The sequence below is a fragment of the Epinephelus lanceolatus genome, chromosome 23 (genome assembly GCF_041903045.1).
Source record: "Epinephelus lanceolatus isolate andai-2023 chromosome 23, ASM4190304v1, whole genome shotgun sequence".
NCBI classification, from domain to species: domain Eukaryota; kingdom Metazoa; phylum Chordata; class Actinopteri; order Perciformes; family Serranidae; genus Epinephelus; species Epinephelus lanceolatus.
Genome location: NC_135756.1, coordinates 19,409,911 through 19,426,741, shown reverse-complemented (window position 1 = coordinate 19,426,741; position 16,831 = coordinate 19,409,911).

The following is a 16,831-nucleotide window of genomic DNA, read 5'->3' as shown; positions in this document are numbered from 1 at the left end:
GTCAAAAGCACACAGCTCCGTGATTCTCTACAGAGTGTTAGTCTCTTCTTTTGTTAAAGGAAAAGTTTGACATTGTGCTTGTTAGCTTTCTCAAAGCTTGATTCCATGGTAATATGAAGCTACCACGAGCAGCTAGGTAACTCAAGCAGGATTTATACTCGTGCATCAACTCTATGCAAAGCCTAAGCACGAGGCCTGCGCCGTCGTGAGCATTTATACCTGTGCGGTGGTGTGTCTGTGTCACTCTGCAGTTACACCTCCAAAACACTAGTCAGCGGTGGGGATTATGTGAAGATGTTTTGGGTAAAATCACCCATATGGGCATGGAACCCTTGGACTATTCCAAAAAGGGCCCATTTTTCAGCTCATTTACTACCCACATGGGCCCCGCATACAAATGTTGACTCGGTTTGGCTTTAAAAAAATCTTTTGTTGCTGATGTAGAGTCACGTGTCATGTGCCAGTATCACACACACATCAATAGCTTAGTATGCCGATACATACTAGCATACTACACTATGTTTTTATTAAAAGAAGTCAACGCTGACCATGAACACCGGTCTCCGAGTTGAAAGTCCTGTGCTTGCTTGACCTTTTCACCACCATCCCTGCCCTCTATATCGACTTCTTCCATCTTAACAAAACATACAGAGTTTGTCACTTTTTTTACAACGTCCAGAAAGTGCGCCAGGCTTTGAAGCCAATTTTCGTAGTGGCCAAACAGCTGAATTACAATTTCCATGTCCGTCACCTGATGCCAGTGGGCCCAAAAATACCTGTTCTCCTAGACTTACATTGTGAAAAACATGTCTGTAAATTAATGCATACATTTCTTTGAGCATCGCAAAACGACTGGTTTTACCATCAGGATTTAATCCATCTGGTCTGATAACATTTTGAAAGTCTAGAAGAGTGGCGTGATTTAATCATTCCATCCTCATTAAGGTTAGCAGAGGGCTAAACCAGAAGTAGCCTGCTTGGCCAGTAGAAGTTAGCCGCTCGGTTTGAGAAAATCTTTAGCGCACTTGCTCTCTGGGCCCAACGATGCGGAAAATTTGGGTAATTTTACACCTGGAAAGTCAAACTTTTTTGGTGTTATGCACCACTGAGCAACTTTCATAGGAGCAAACAGGGCAATGTCTCCAACGCTGTATCCAGTTCTCTTAATTCATGCTTGACTATGTCACCTTAGGTCCTCCTTTACTCCCGTTAGAATTGCCATGGGCACAAGAGGGCACCACCCTACAATAAATGTAAGTATGGGTTGTAATAAAGTTTTTGCATAGTCGACCTCTTTGCACTGATGTGATATAAGGTAAGGGCTGCAGTAATTACATTTTACAATACATTTTTTGCAGAGAATGTCAGCAGGGTAGGAGCATAAAGCTGCGCATTTATATGCACATGTACACATTCACACAGGAAATGCATACACACACACACCACCTGCTCTCCCCAGTCTATAGATCCTATATAAAACTTAAAGCTGAAGCAGAGGGGCGCCGAGATAGAGGGGCTGACATCAGAAATGAGAGTGACCATGCCGCTTTTATATCCCGGCGCACCCTGACCCTCCTCCTCTTCTCCCTGCCGCATCCTCATCGCACAACAATAGATTTCCCATTACTGCTCCCTCCTTCACTCCATCGCTCAATCACAGCCTGACAATATTTACCCCCAGAGTGGTCTGATTCAGAAAGTACCTCAGCGCATGCTTGTGTGTGTGTGTGTGTGTGTGTGTGTGTGTGTGTGTGTGGTCATGTGAATTCTAGTTCATGGCTGAAAAAAGGATGTTATAGAAGCATGTATGTGTATGTATGAACATTGGAGTCGTGTGCTTGGTGTGAAGTGTATAGCTTTATTGTATTCCAAAAGCCCAGAGCTTATCTTTTCCTTACTCCCCTCTTTTTTTAATCCCACTCTCTACAGTCTCTCACACTCACACACACATACACACACTCTCTTCGCCCTGTGAGCTTTTCAATTAGGTAATTACAGTGGCAGTGAATAGAGCCTGCCTGGACACTGGCGCTCTATTGTAGAAGCACCTGTCCCCCCATAGACAGCAATTACCTGCCAGGCTGGAGGGGAGTTGCAGGCTATTGTCTGTGTGCATATATTTGTGTGTGTGAAACAGCGACCTTGTCTGTATGTGTCTGTTCAGCCTGTGTATGTACTGTATACGCACCTAAACAGGTGTGTTTGTGTGTACGCTCATTTCGGCGCTACAGGGTCCATTGTGTGTGTGTGTGTGTTTGTGTCAGAGCTGGCGGCGTGCAAGAAGAGATTGTTCTTAATTATATTCCATGACAGTAATGCAGGAAGATTTAGAAAGTCTACTTTTATTTCAGCTCATGCTCACCAACGCGATATCAACCTAACTCCCACTGTGCAAATGTGGAGTGTACATGTTAAATGCCAGTGCTGCTTTCAGAGTATATAAGCAGCGTGCAGTGGGAGCAGACCAGCGTGATTTTGCCTGCAGCATCTCAGATACTGCCGGCGCCTACAAGCAGCACGTTCACCACGTTGTTAAACACTTTGTTAACATTTTAAGCCCCACCGTGGAGCGAATCAAAGTGCGCTTTTTTTCCCAGTGTGAGCAGTGTGTAATGTGTAAGTGTAATGCTTTGTGCGAGGCTGTAAATATCTGCCCCTATAGTTCACTTATATATCTGACCACAGGGTCGGAGCTCAACAAAAAAAGTCATGGACAGATTGACAAAGGAAATTGAATCAACTACAATACGCTAGAGTTGTGCGTGCACAAGTTACAAACTCGATGGGGGATATTTTCAGAAAAAAACATTCCTTGACAGCGCACTTGTGATTAAAAAAAAACACCCACACGGTACCTTGTAATATTTTCTTGTGTCCCCAAAAAGAATATGATGAAATGTTCCACTTTAACTCCACCTAGAAGGTAAAGTTAAAAACTGCACTTGACACGGGACTTCCATGGAATTGCAGCTTCCAGGTCCATCATGTGATACTACTGGGCCCCAAAAGACTTTTTCCCATTGAGTTACATTGTGAAATAGATGCCTGTAAATCAGTGAGTACATGTTTTTGAGCATTTGCTATCAGAATTTGATCCATTTGGTGCAATAACATTTTGGAAATGTAAAAGAGGTGCATGCAAAGAGGAGGGCCAAACTGAAGGGAAGCCTCTTGGCTGGTGGAAGTCTTTTGTGCGCCTGCTCTATGGGCTCAATAATGCAGAAGATGCAGGTCATTTTGTACCCGGGAAGTCAACCTCTTTTGGTTTCATGCACCACTGTGCAACTTTCCTAGTAATGAACAGGACCCCGCCTTCGACAGTGTGTCTTGATAAATGCGTACAGACGCCATACAGTTCGGTGGTCAATGAAATGGTTCAAAGAGTGTCACGTTAAAGATGATGTCACAGCAGTTTCATGAGGCTTTGCTATGGTGATCAGCCGAAAATCCCGATAACGAGGAGGTATGTGCTGTGCAAAATGAAATACAGAAAAGGACCCTTGGTCTCCTATGAGTAGAGGAAAAGTCCCCTAGCTGCTAGGCTAATTTATACAATGTAAAATGCCATAGGCTTGTGCTAAAAACATTAGCATGTTGTATTTGTGAGGAAAATGTGTCCATAAAGACAAGTGTGAATGCTGCGAGTTATAGTGAAGCTGATTTGTGTACTTGTGTTTGAAATTGTCACTATTGAGCCATATTTAAAGTGTGTTTTAGGTGTGATTTGAATCAACTAAACTTTACAGCACTTCACAGAAACCTCTGCTGCCAACTAGTGTTTTGGAGGTGTAACTACGGAGTGACACAGACACACCACCGCACAAGTATACATGCTCACAACGGCATCGGCCATGTGCGAGGACACAAATATAAATCCAATGTAAAAGACCACGACACGCAAACATCAAAGAACTAGTGGGGACAAAAGACGGCTATTGCATCGCCTCACAAATAAAATGTAAAAGAACAGCAACCAGCATGTTGCCTTTCCTCTGCCACTACTCCTGGACTGTTAGGACCCAGGCAATGAGACTCACACACTTATCTTCCATGAACCTCTTAACAGCTCAGGTGCTCTCACCTTGACACTAATATAACAAGTTTGTTTTGATCTCATGTCCTCTTGACTTTAGCTGTTTGTTTCCTTTCCTCTCGTCCGTTTCTCTTCTAATGCATTGAGCTGAACTACCAGTCAGAGTGATTTCATTCGTCACTGGGCTGAAAAGCAAGTGACAAGGGCCCTCTTGTGCCAACACTGCAGGACACACTGCAAAAACTAGGGCGACAGACTCTCACTGATGGCCCGACATTGACAGCCAAGACCTCTGAGCACAGTGAGAGTAGCTCTTGAAACGTAACCCAGTCTAGTCCTATACAAATAACATTCAGAACAAGCACACACAGTTAATTTAATTTCACCTCCTGAGACCTCGACTTCTGTTTGGTATCCATTTTTAATTTCTCTGAGCTATCTGGGGTCAGTACGACCTGATGAGTATAAATGTCGTCAAACAGGAAGTAGTTTTTGGAAGAAAAAACATGTCCTCATACGGGATGATGGGTCTCCTTTTGATATTCACAACTGTGTTATAATGTATAAACTGTTAATGTTAAGAGACAATAATAAAGTCCCATTGTCCTCAAACGAGACGATAATAAAGTCCCAAATCTCCCAGTGTCCTCAAACGAGACGATAATAAAGTCCCATTGTCCTCAAACGAGACAATAATAAAGTCCCAATGTCCTCAAACGAGACGATAAAGTCCCAAATCTCCCAGTGTCCTCAAACGAGATGATAATAAAGTCCCAATGTCTTCAAACGAGACGATAATAACGTCCCAGTGTCCTCAAACGAGACGATAATAAAGTCCCAATGTCTTCAAACGAGACGATAATAACGTCCCAGTGTCCTCAAACGAGATGATAATAAAGTCCCAGTGTCTTCAAAGGAGACGATAATTAAGTCCCAATGTCCACAAGCGAGACGATAATAAAGTCCAGATGTCGTCAAATGAGACGATAAAAAAGTCCCAATGTCCACAAACGAGACGATAATAAAGTCCCAGTGTCCACAAACGAGACGATAATTAAGTCCCAAATGTCCACAAACAAGACGATAATAAAGTCCAGATGTCGTCAAATGAGACGATAAAAAAGTCCCAATGTCCACAAACGAGACGATAATAAAGTCCCAAGGTCCACAAACGAGACGATAATTAAGTCCCAATGTCCACAAACGAGACGATAATAAAGTCCAGATGTCGTCAAATGAGACGATAAAAAGGTCCCAATGTACTCAAACGAGACGATAATAAAGTCCCAATGTCCACAAACGAGATGATAATAAAGTCCCAATGTCCTCAAACGAGACGATAATAAAGTCCCAATGTCCACAAACGAAACGATAATAAAGTCCCAATGTACTCAAACAAGACGATAATAAAGTCCCAATGTCCTCAAACGAGACGATAATAAAGTCCCAATGTCCTCAAACGAGACGATAATAAAGTCCCAATGTCGTCAAACGAGACAATAATAAAATCCCAATGTCTTCAAACGAGACGATAATAAAGTCCCGATGTCGTCAAACGAGACGATAATAAAGTCCCAATGTCGTCAAACGAGACAATAATAAAGTCCCAATGTCCTCAAACGAGACGATAATAAAGTTCTAATGTCCACAAACGAGACGATAATAAAGTCCCGATGTCGTCAAACGAGACAATAATAAAGTTCCAGTGTCCTCCCAATGTTTTACACTGGTGATGTCAGTTGTACTTAAAGCCCCTACAAGGAACTTTCATTTTGAGTTGATTTTGGCGACCCTGTGGACAAAAGCGGTAGTGTTTTGCCGGAATGAAGCCTACATTTCCCATGAGCTCTAGCGCGTATTGTCGTAAAGATGCTTACCTGGCTCGCACATGTGTTTGTTTTGGGCATGAATGAAACAACAAGACGGGAAAACTTTGCCCCCGCTCCTATCGGGGATCCCAGCTCACCTCTGCCGCGCCCCAGCTCCACCTCTCCGACGTAAACGCCACCATACGTCTGAGTGCGCCACCGCTCCATTTCGTCCTGGAAGTGACCTGGGGCGGACCCGGAGACAGTTTCCTAAAGGTATGGATCTACACTATATAGAAATAGCTTATCTTCACACCGATGGTCTCATTTGCTGTTGTAGGTCACGCACAGACATCAGCAGAAACGAGAGACTTTTGCATATCCAGTTAAAAGTTCCTTGTAGCGGCTTTAAATACATATCTGGTGTGAAACGCATCACTTTCACCGCATTACCTTTGCTTTGAACACAACATTTTATTACGCTAGTCTACTCTGTTACAACATTTATTGCACGTCTGTTGGGCAGCTGCTCTTCCTGAGGTTTCTTCCATTTTTCCTTGTTAAAGGAGAGTATTTTCTTATCTGAAGCCAGTGTCCAAGGACAGAGGGTGTTGTAAGCTATATGGATTGTAAAGCCCCTTGAGGCAAATTGTGATTTGTGATACTGGGCTATGTCGATAAAACTGACGTGACACACTTTGTAGTTTCAGCTTCTGTGAACAAGCAAGGAATATATTTGAAACTTTCTTTTTTATCTAAAGCAGTTTATAACAAGTGGAGGTAAAGTGTGGATAATGAACACATTAGATAACCATATTTACATTTAGCCAATGGCGTGGAGCGCAAGGAAAATTTAGTGTGTATTAAATGGTCTGACAACCTGTATTAACCATGTTTTCATGTATAATAGATGCGCACAAAGTAAAGCTGTGCCAGGAGAGAGGAGAAGTTTTTGGCTCTTTCACAGGCTGCAGCAGCTGTACTCACTCGTGAGATCAAATCCATTAAATAACGATTATGTCGTGTTTACACATTGCATTTTAAAAAAGCTCACTTTCTGGCATAAATGTGAAAATGATACAGGAAACTGCACCCCCAGCTACTTGTTATATTTACCCAAATGACACCCTGGTGAGTCCTGTGCTGGTGTCTTGTTCTGTCAGCTCCCTGGTGTGTTAATTTACGCCTGGGTCCATTTTATAGTGAGCACCTATTGATCTGCTTGGACACACACTTAAGGCTCTAAAGCTCTGTTAAGACAAGGCAAAATGCCTGCTACATATTGATGGTGTGCGTCTGTGCATGCAGTGAATCACACCCTGTAATTCGTAAACCTCTCAAGGTGGCAAAAGACGTCAGTAACACCCTGTCATGCCTGTTCCCATGACGATAAGGATCCACTCTGTGAATTAAAGTCCTTTGCTTCCCTGTTGTGTTGCGTGATGGACAGGTTAAAGTATGCCATTAGGGCTTACAAGTGCACAAAAACACTAATACCTGGATGTAGTGGGGCTGTGACTAAGAAGAGGACTCTAAATGCTTCATTGTCTCTCAATCTGTTTACAGCTGTATTTTTTCCCCAGGTAAAAGTGGTGACGCACGAAGATGATTCGCCGTCACATACACTCTACCGCTGACTGCTTTGTGGCTCCTAAATTATGTCAATGAGTAAAATGCAGAGCGACTAATGGTGAGGCATCTTGGCAGGGCTCCAAGTCGACCATAATCAAATGCATTCAGAGTTTATCAGCGATGTTTATCAGGCTCTGCGCTCTTGATGTTCCGGGCGGAGGATGTGAGACAGGATATGAGGCTGATGGTTGTGATCAATCACTGATAGCATCACACGGAGCTAACGAGGTCTCCTAACGAAGGAACACGGAGAAAAGGATGTAATTGGGAAAACTCGTGATTATCTACCTCGAAGATGGATTCATACTGTCTGGGGAGACTTGGGAGGGAGGAAGAAAGAAGGAGAAGTGAAATAAGAAAGGTCAATACTGAAGCACTGTGCAAGGCAGTGAAGTGTTTAGGAAGACAAAGACAGCAACAAACAGTCATGTCTCCTGTCAATGAATCCCTGAGAGACAACTGAAGCCCTACCTCCTCCATTTCAAGATAAAATAGACCTTAATTGATCCTACACTAAATGGCCCAAGATGCTTCATTAACATTGCAAAATAAATGTTAACAGAGATTGAATATACTACATAGAAAATTAAATACACATACATAACAAACGGGGCTGTAGCCAGGATTTTAGAAATACTGAGGTCATGGGCCCGAAAGGGACAGTTAAACCCAAAATCAAAAATACATATTTTTCCTCTTACCTGTAGTGCTATTCGTCAATCTAGATTGTTTTGGTGTGAGATGCCGAGTGTTGGAGATATCATCTGCCTTCTCTGGAACATAATGGAACTAGACGACACTCAGCTTGTGGTGCTCAAAGTGACAAAAATTACATTTGAAAAACTTGTGACCTGTATTTATAAATCAGCATGTAGGATCCATAGCCTACTAAAAATGTATGTGTGGACAAAAGCCAAAAATGGCATGTGCCAAAAAATATTCAACAATGTCTACAGTCATGGCATCTCACCATCTATGTCAGCAGTTTCCCATCTCCAAAATGTTCGTAAGCATGGGTCAAAGTTTCTCCCATCGAGACTATGGCCCCACCTATGTAGTGGCATGAACCAATCCGAGGCCATCACGTAATGGCATGACAGGTTATATGGGTCATGTGATGACTTCGGATTGGTTTTGAAAGCCCTGACGAAGACCTGCAGTGGTCGAAACATGTTGGCTCTTTTAATGATGTAGCCACTACAATTAAGTCTTTTTATAATAAGCTTCGTCGATTTTCTATATTTTTTCGGTGTGCCTGGATTGCCTTCCTAATCCAGACCTTGTTGTGAGCAGTTTCACGTAGGAAGTATTTGCTTTCTACCGAACAACACCCAGCAATCACCACTCAGAAGGAAGAGTGCATCTACTGCTAGCTCACCTGGCTCCACTGAGCTAGCAGTAGATGCACTCTTCCTTCTGAGTGGTGATTGCCGGGTGTTGTTCGGTAGAAAGCAAATACTTCCTACATGAAACTGCTCACAACAAGGTCTGTGGATTACATTGTGTAAGCAGGTCATGATTTCCGGCAAGAGACATTGCTGTTGAGTTTTTCAAAGGTATTTTTTGGCACTTTGAGCACCACAAGCTGAGTGCCATCTAGTTCCATTATATTGGAGAGAAGACGATATCTCTACGGCTGTTTATCTCGAACACTCAGCAACTCATACCAGAACAATCTAGATTAACAAATAGCACTACAGGTGAGAATGTATTTTTGATTTGAGGATGAACTGTCTCTTTACACATGCTTACGAACGCATGGAAGATATCTCCAACACTCAGCAACTCATACCAGAACAATCTAGATTAACAAATAGCACTACAGGTGAGAATGTATTTTTGATTTGAGGATGAACTGTCTCTTTACACATGCTTACGAACGCATGGAAGATGCTGCAGGACACTGTTTACCGCTTATTTCTTACCGATTTACCTACTTCCCAAACAACGCAGTCATGGAAATACAAGTGCTTTTTCAGTGTCTTTAATCCGTCCCTCTTGACGAAAAAGCATCTCTTTTCTCAAGTCACGAACCAGCAGCAGTGAGGCAGACAGAACCAGCCTGTGGATCCTCCTGCTGGGGCGAACATATTAAGGGCACTTCAGCTGCTCAGACAGGCTTCACTTTGATCTGGGGATACACAGACTCCTCAGTGCTGACAGTTTATGTAAGCAGCAGATCCCAGCCTGTCGCTCAGATCAGCGCCACTTTGGGGAAAGAAACGGCTCACGCTCATTTTTTATTTTTTTCTCAGAGCATGGACGTGGAGACGCACTGGGAGACAGACAGGGGTAACAAAGCAAAATAAAAAGACACTGACACATGTGGGTCTTGAACACAGAGCGTCTCAATTGAAGAGGAATGGTGGAGAGGTCTCGGGCATCTCAAACATAACATAACAGTCAGACCGCAGTCAAGGTCGTGGCACAGCGTGATGACTTCCGAATCTTTACGTGCTGCTGCTCTGATGGTGAAATAGAAGAGAAATCGACACCCTGAATACCGTCCGATGGAATGATTCCACTTTCTAAGGGCTCATTCATTAAGAGGTTAATGACTCGAAATGTGAAATTAATTTAACGTCCGCTGGAACATTTGCTGTAAGTGTGTGTGTGTGTGTGTGTGTGTGTGTGTGTGAGAGGGATGGACCGTGCTCAGTCACTGGCCTAATGTTCTTCAAAGTCAAGATGAATGGACCCCTCCCTTTTTCAGTGAACTCCATTTCTCCTGTACCGATCATAGATATGGGCTGTTGCTTTTTTTCTAGCCAGATTCAATTTATGGTTTAATTAACATTTTGGAGCCAAAAAGACACTCTTATGTCTTCAATAGCGCAGCTGGCCTGAGATGTATTTATGGATATAGTGAATTGAAAATGAAAAAGCACAGATTTTGACTCTGAGATTATTATATCATTTCACTGAGCCACATATATGAAGTCACACCCGACAGCTGGTGGAAGACTTGCTTACTGTCAGTGTACTGTGAACTAGAAAAAAAAAGAAGCTCCATTTCTTTGTTCACCGGGGAGCAATAAAAACAGATGGCTACTAAAATGATCCATGTATGCAGTATGATGACAATTTCTGATCATAATTTACCCGGAGCTCATCACAGTAATGTTGTGTTTGCAAAGTGCTTAATTCCATTTTGATTCAGTGCCGTCGTAAAAAGACACAGTCTTTGTGGAAGTGAACACTATTTCAATTGTCAGGCCGGCTACAGGCTTACTGTCAGTTATATTGGCCGAGGCTGATTAAAGCTTTAAATTTTGATCGCTGGTGATTCAGGCTCTCAATATTGGTCAACAGTGATTAAGCTGTCACTGCAGGGCAAGGTCATTTCCGCTTCCTGGTAATGATGCAGACTGCTTTTCGTTCGCCGACGTGTTTTCAATATCTAATGGCTATTAGACTGGCAAATGAAAGAAACTAAATTGAGACCGTCTATTAGTTAACATCTGTAAAATAGAAGGTATAAGTGATACAGTCATCTTCAGTGCATTTCCTTTGTTACCGGGGCAGATTTGATAAAAGGGGTGTGGTTCCTGGTGGATCAGTCAACCTTTTCTGGTGTGGTACATTTCTGCAAACTACAGATATGTAACATTCGTACATTTTCACGTAGCAGATATGTGAAAACTTTACATTTCTTAAGATTAACAATGCTGTGGTTAACGTGTGGTTATGTTTAGGCACAAACACCACTTGAAAACCACCAAGAGAGTATGTGTCTTTAGCCATGCTAGTGCTTTAGACATGGCAACATTCATCTGTTGGTCAGTCGGTCATTTAGCAAACGGGTGCTTTCACACCTGCCCTGTTTGGATCGGTTCAATCAAACTCAAGTTCGTTTGCCTCCTAAGTGTGGTTCATTTGGGCAGGTGTGAACACAGCAATCACACAACCGGACCGAGACCTTCTTGAAGAGGTGGTCTCGGTCCGGTTACAAACAAACTCTGGTGTGGTTCGTTTGTGGTGAGAACGTGTTCCGACCTCAATCTGAACCAACCATTGTTTGGGTTAAACATGAGCATGTTACAGTCCTGGAGGATTATTAATGTGCACCTCCTCCTGTACTGCCTTAATATGCACATTCAGCACATCCAATGCATCAAAACATTGTTTTCTAGTTGGAGCCGCGCCTCGTTTTCAAACTGTATGGTTTGACTAAAATGAACAATGACAGCAATATAGTCCACGATGAGCAGCGCTAAAATCAACCTGCGTAGTTGTCCCTCCATTGTGACATTAGAAAGTGTCACATTTATCTTGCTTGTTATGGTCCGGCTCTAAGACCATCACAAATAAGGAAACACATGGAGAGTTACATAAAAATAAGTAATTTATTTTAACAACAGTTCAAGAATAAACAATATAACCAAGTATTACTCCATTAAACAGAAGAAACTGGCAAGAAAACACTCTGCCAGGTCAACTCAAGATAATGCAAACTAAACTATACAAAAACTCAAGTAAATGCAATCAACGCAGCATGGTGCCAGGGGGAAAAAGAAGAGGCACCAAGTTCCCAGGAGGGTGGGTTTTAAAGGGCTGGAGACAGTGGCCAGCTGCCTCCAATCACCACGACCAATCAAGCCACCAGCACTCTGAAACAAAAGAACATAAACAACACCAACACCAAACCCTAGTGGAGGCCCTGGGGTCATCACAAAGTGTACTTTTCTTCAACGTTTTGTTTACTTCCTGGATTTTTCCCGCATGGAAATTCTGACCAATCAAGAGCAGCTTTCTCATGCAAGGCATTTGATCTGGTCCACTTGTAAATGCTGCTGTGAGAACACGGACCAACTCTAGGCAACTATGCAACTTTGTAACAAAATCAGTCCCTGATTCAGACCAAAGCAAGACAAACTCTAGGTCTGAAAGCAGCCTAAATTTGTGCTAAACAGGACTTTGGTTTTAGACCGAAAACTGGCAAGCTATTGACATTCCTGTCAACCTCTGCTGTGCTTTGTTTTCAGCACTTTAAGCACTAAAATTTAAGCCTCAGATATTTATAGTTTAAGCATTACAATTCCATGTACAACAGTGTGTGCTTTGGAAAGCCTTTTTCCTTAATAAACAAACACAGCACTGCTCAACAACTTCCCAGGTTTTGTCTCATCCCATTATATCTAGCCTTGTACTGATGTGCCTGTATGCAAATGTTGACAAAGCACTACTGGCAGGGTGTACAATGAACGCGGATGGGTTGGATTAAGAGTGAATTCCAGTGGGCATAAGGGGATGTCTTAACAAATAGCGACAAGCATTTTTTTCCCGAGGACTTCTTACTTTGTTTTTCCATTTTCTGAAGTGTTTTCACTTTCACCAGCTGTGAATGGCCATCTCACTCTGCACTGTGTGACAATAGTGAAGCACCACACTCCAAACCAAGCAGTTTCCACTCAGAATGAATGCTGGCATGTTTGTCATTGTTGTCTTCCACAAGCTCGAAAAAACACTGTACAGCACCATCCAGGCTCATTGAGGACAGATATAGATTGTTTAGATTTACGGCGCTACAGAGGAATAATTGCATCTTCTAATTGTGCAAAGTCTGAGCTCTCAAGGGAGCGACGTGGCTCCAAAACAAAGAAAGATTAATAATGAAATGATGAGACATGGGCTATCAGAGGATGATGCGCCAGGAGGGGAAGCTGTGATTTAAAGATCTGGACAAGCTAAGACTTAATCACTTTATCTGATTGGTATTTGAAGCCATGAATCTCAATTAGCAGGCATTAGGATCTTTTTTGGCAGTTATGCGGAGTCCATTTCCATGATTGGACCGTGTCTGCCTGTCAGCCAGAGTTAATACGCTGCTGCATGGATGGAAAATATTTTGAAAACATCCAGAGGAAATATATGAGCTGTAAGATGGTAATTTTAGTGAAAGGGTTCTCAAATTTATTAGGCTACTCAAAGGTCCATATCTGATATTTATTCAAGGTCAATTTGCGACAACAAAATAACATTTAATCAACTCACATATATCTTTTAAGCATCAAACAAGACAGTCAAAATACATCACAGCCGAGAGGAAGACATTGCATTGTTTGCCTGTGAACAGTTGCTTGAACCTAGACACAATTAGTTGCAATTAATTAATATCATAACTCTAATGAATGGCCCAGCATGAACCACAGCAGACACTACGTTCACACTAGTTGTAGGAAAGGTGTACCAGAGAAAACGAGGCACATTCTGTGATTTAGGAGTTCATAACTAATTCTCCAGTGTAACGTTAATTTGTGAACTTGTCAGCAACAATACAACTCTCCAGCAGTTAATGTCGCTATGACAACGATGTCAGGGATGGAGAAAAGCCACATCAAAACCACATTCATCAGGGGACAGAATCTCTGTAAATTATCTAAGGCTACACAGTTTATTCAAAGTCACTAACAATCTATCCATCAATAGAAAATTTATTTCAAAGAAGTATTTCAAACATCCATCTCCATGAGGTATTAATAACATGAGCGATAAATTGGTTCTGGATTGGCTTGCCGTCCGGTCTGGACTTTAAGACCTGATTTCCTCATACAGAAATGTGATAATGTATGTTAAATTTCTATATGTACATGTCAAGAAAAAACGTATGTACATGTGTACAAACTATATATGAAACCTATTAGAAATTGAAACAGGTTGTGAGGGTTGTGGGTTCAATCTCTGGCCGGGTCATACCAAAGACTATAAAAATGGGACCCATTGCCTCCCTGCTTGGCACTCAGCATCAGGGGTTGGAATTTGGGGGTTAGATCACCATATGATTCCCACGCGCGGCGCTGCTGCTCACCGCTCCCTCAGGGGATGGGTCAAATGCGGAGAACAAATTTCACACACTCCAACCAGGGCTTAACCCCAGTCTTCGGCGGGAATTAGTGTTCTTAACTGCTAACCCTCAAACTCACAGGGCTCTGGCGGACCCAGGTTCACTGGTGACTCTAAATTGTCCGTAGGTGTGAATGCGAGCGTGAAGGGTTGTTTGTCTCGATGTGTCAGCCCTGTGATAGTCTGGTGACCTATCCAGGGTGTACCCCACCTCTCGCCCAGTGTCAGCTGGGATAGGCTCTGGCCTCTTTAATATATTATAAACTGTTGTGTAGGGTTAGATGTTAATATCCCTTATTGCACGCTTGAGACACTGCTAGAGACTCTGTGGGATGGTCAAGTGAGAGATGGCATCCTCTGGGTTATCAAGTGGGCGCCCTCCTTCCTTGGTGTTTCGCTGATTGGCCCACGACACCTCCAGAGGGTTCAGCAGTGAATCCCAGTGTCCCAGGTTCACACCCTAGATGCCATCTACTCATTTGAAGGCCCAGGTGGAGTCCTTCCTCTTCATCCAAAGCCACTGACTCCCCGTTTCAGCAGCTCTGGAGAGGTCCTTGACTGCCTGTCGGTGGGCCTTCCCTCACACTCCCATCTCCCGTAGTAGCCTGGATGTTGAGGTGGCTGCGAACCCTCTGTAGCCGACTTCCACTGGTTGTACCTTCGCTGTCCAGCCTTGTTGTTGTGCATCGACTGCAAGCTCAGAGTACCTCAGCTTCTTGCGCTCGTAGGCCTCCCATTGCACTCTCCCAGGGCACGGTCAGCTCGATAATGTACACGTGACTGAGCGAGGCTGACCATACCACAAGGTCTGGTCGCAGGTTGGTGGACGTGATCTCAGCTGGAAAGCAGAGCTTCTGGCCCAGGTCTGCCAGCAGCTTCAAATCCCGTGCCCTGCCTAGCTGCCCAGTGTCTGGTCTTAAGGTTATATTATTACATACATACATACATACATACATACATACATCTTCTGGGTATATGAAGATATTTGGCCTTAAAGGTAACATCTATGGCAACATCACTCTTGATTATAGGTGCTTTAATGTTATATATTATGACATTAAATATCTATAAAATATAAAAGTATAAAAAAGTAAAAGTATAGTTTTTTTAAAATATATTTTTTAACAACATATAAACTGCTATACAGCTTTACAATAGACAAAACAGTTGAATAAAAAACACATACCCATGTATACGTATGCATAAGTACACATATACAGTTACCTACATACATATAGAACCTTTAAAGGGACAGGCAGGCAGAAGATAAAGGCCTAATCAAGGATAATCCTTTTCTGACTGGCTACAACAGGATGTGTAAAAAAAAAAAAAAAAAAATGTCGAGTTATCAATAATGTAGGAGGTTAGATTCTAACTTTTATATCCTCCTGAGACCCCGCGTCCTCATATGTGGACATTGGGTTTCCTGTACTTTATACTTCATTCTGCTTAGACTTAGGGCCTTTTCATACCTATGTAGGTCATTTGGTCCGGACTTTTGGACTTTCCAGTTTCATCCGCAGGTGTGAAAACTACCCCCAGACCACGGTCCGGACCAAACGGCCGAAATTTGGTCCGGCCAAAAGAGGTGGTCTCGGTCCGGACCAAACGGAACCATGGTCCAGTCTGTTACTAGTGTGAAAGCATTTTTTTGGATGGTATGGACTTTCAGACCATTGACAGGAAATTCTGGTGCGCCGGTTGTTCATTTCCGCCAGGAGAGAAGTCAAGTCCACCATCAAAAATGAGCCATCTATGGTCACTCACCTCGACACTGGTCGCTCCCAAGTTGGCAGGGCTCTCAGCATTGCTAACATTGCTAGCTGTCTCCTCCTCCTCCTTCCTGCGGGCGACGATGACATCTTCACGCAAAGTGTAGATTTATATTTTGTTTTTGTACGAGCCGCGAGTATTGTTCTCTATGTTGGTGCTGCAGCTGATAGCAATGCCATAATAGTATGAGTAGCGTGGCAGTTATTAGAATCGGTTTGTCCATTTTTGTGAGGTAATGTTTGTAAACATTTAGGGGATTTCTACCGCCTACTTGACAACACACTGACATCAGACCCCCGCCCATTTATAAACCAGTTGATGTCAAATATAAGGTGACGCAACCCACGTAGATGAACGTAACTATGTCATGTAAAGTTCTTTAGTCTGCTCACAGAATTGCAATGTGAATGCAAAACCAAGGGACCAAATGTATACAATGTAACAAAAACACGGACCTTGGTCCGGACTTTCAGGTGTGAAAGCCCCCTTAGACCTGTTGTAACAACAAGAAACTTTTCATATCATTACCTGATACTGATCTTTTTTTTCCCTGGTGTGGCATCAATATGCTGCCATACATAAAATCACAATACACTAATCAGTGTTAAAACAAGATGGCAGCCATCTCTGCCAAGTCAGTCTGCAGCCGATCCAGGTCCAAAACCTGATCACATTTTATGGTTGGAACTTGTTTATTTATGATTAATAAAGTTTGTAGTTTGATATGGCAACAAATTTGAGC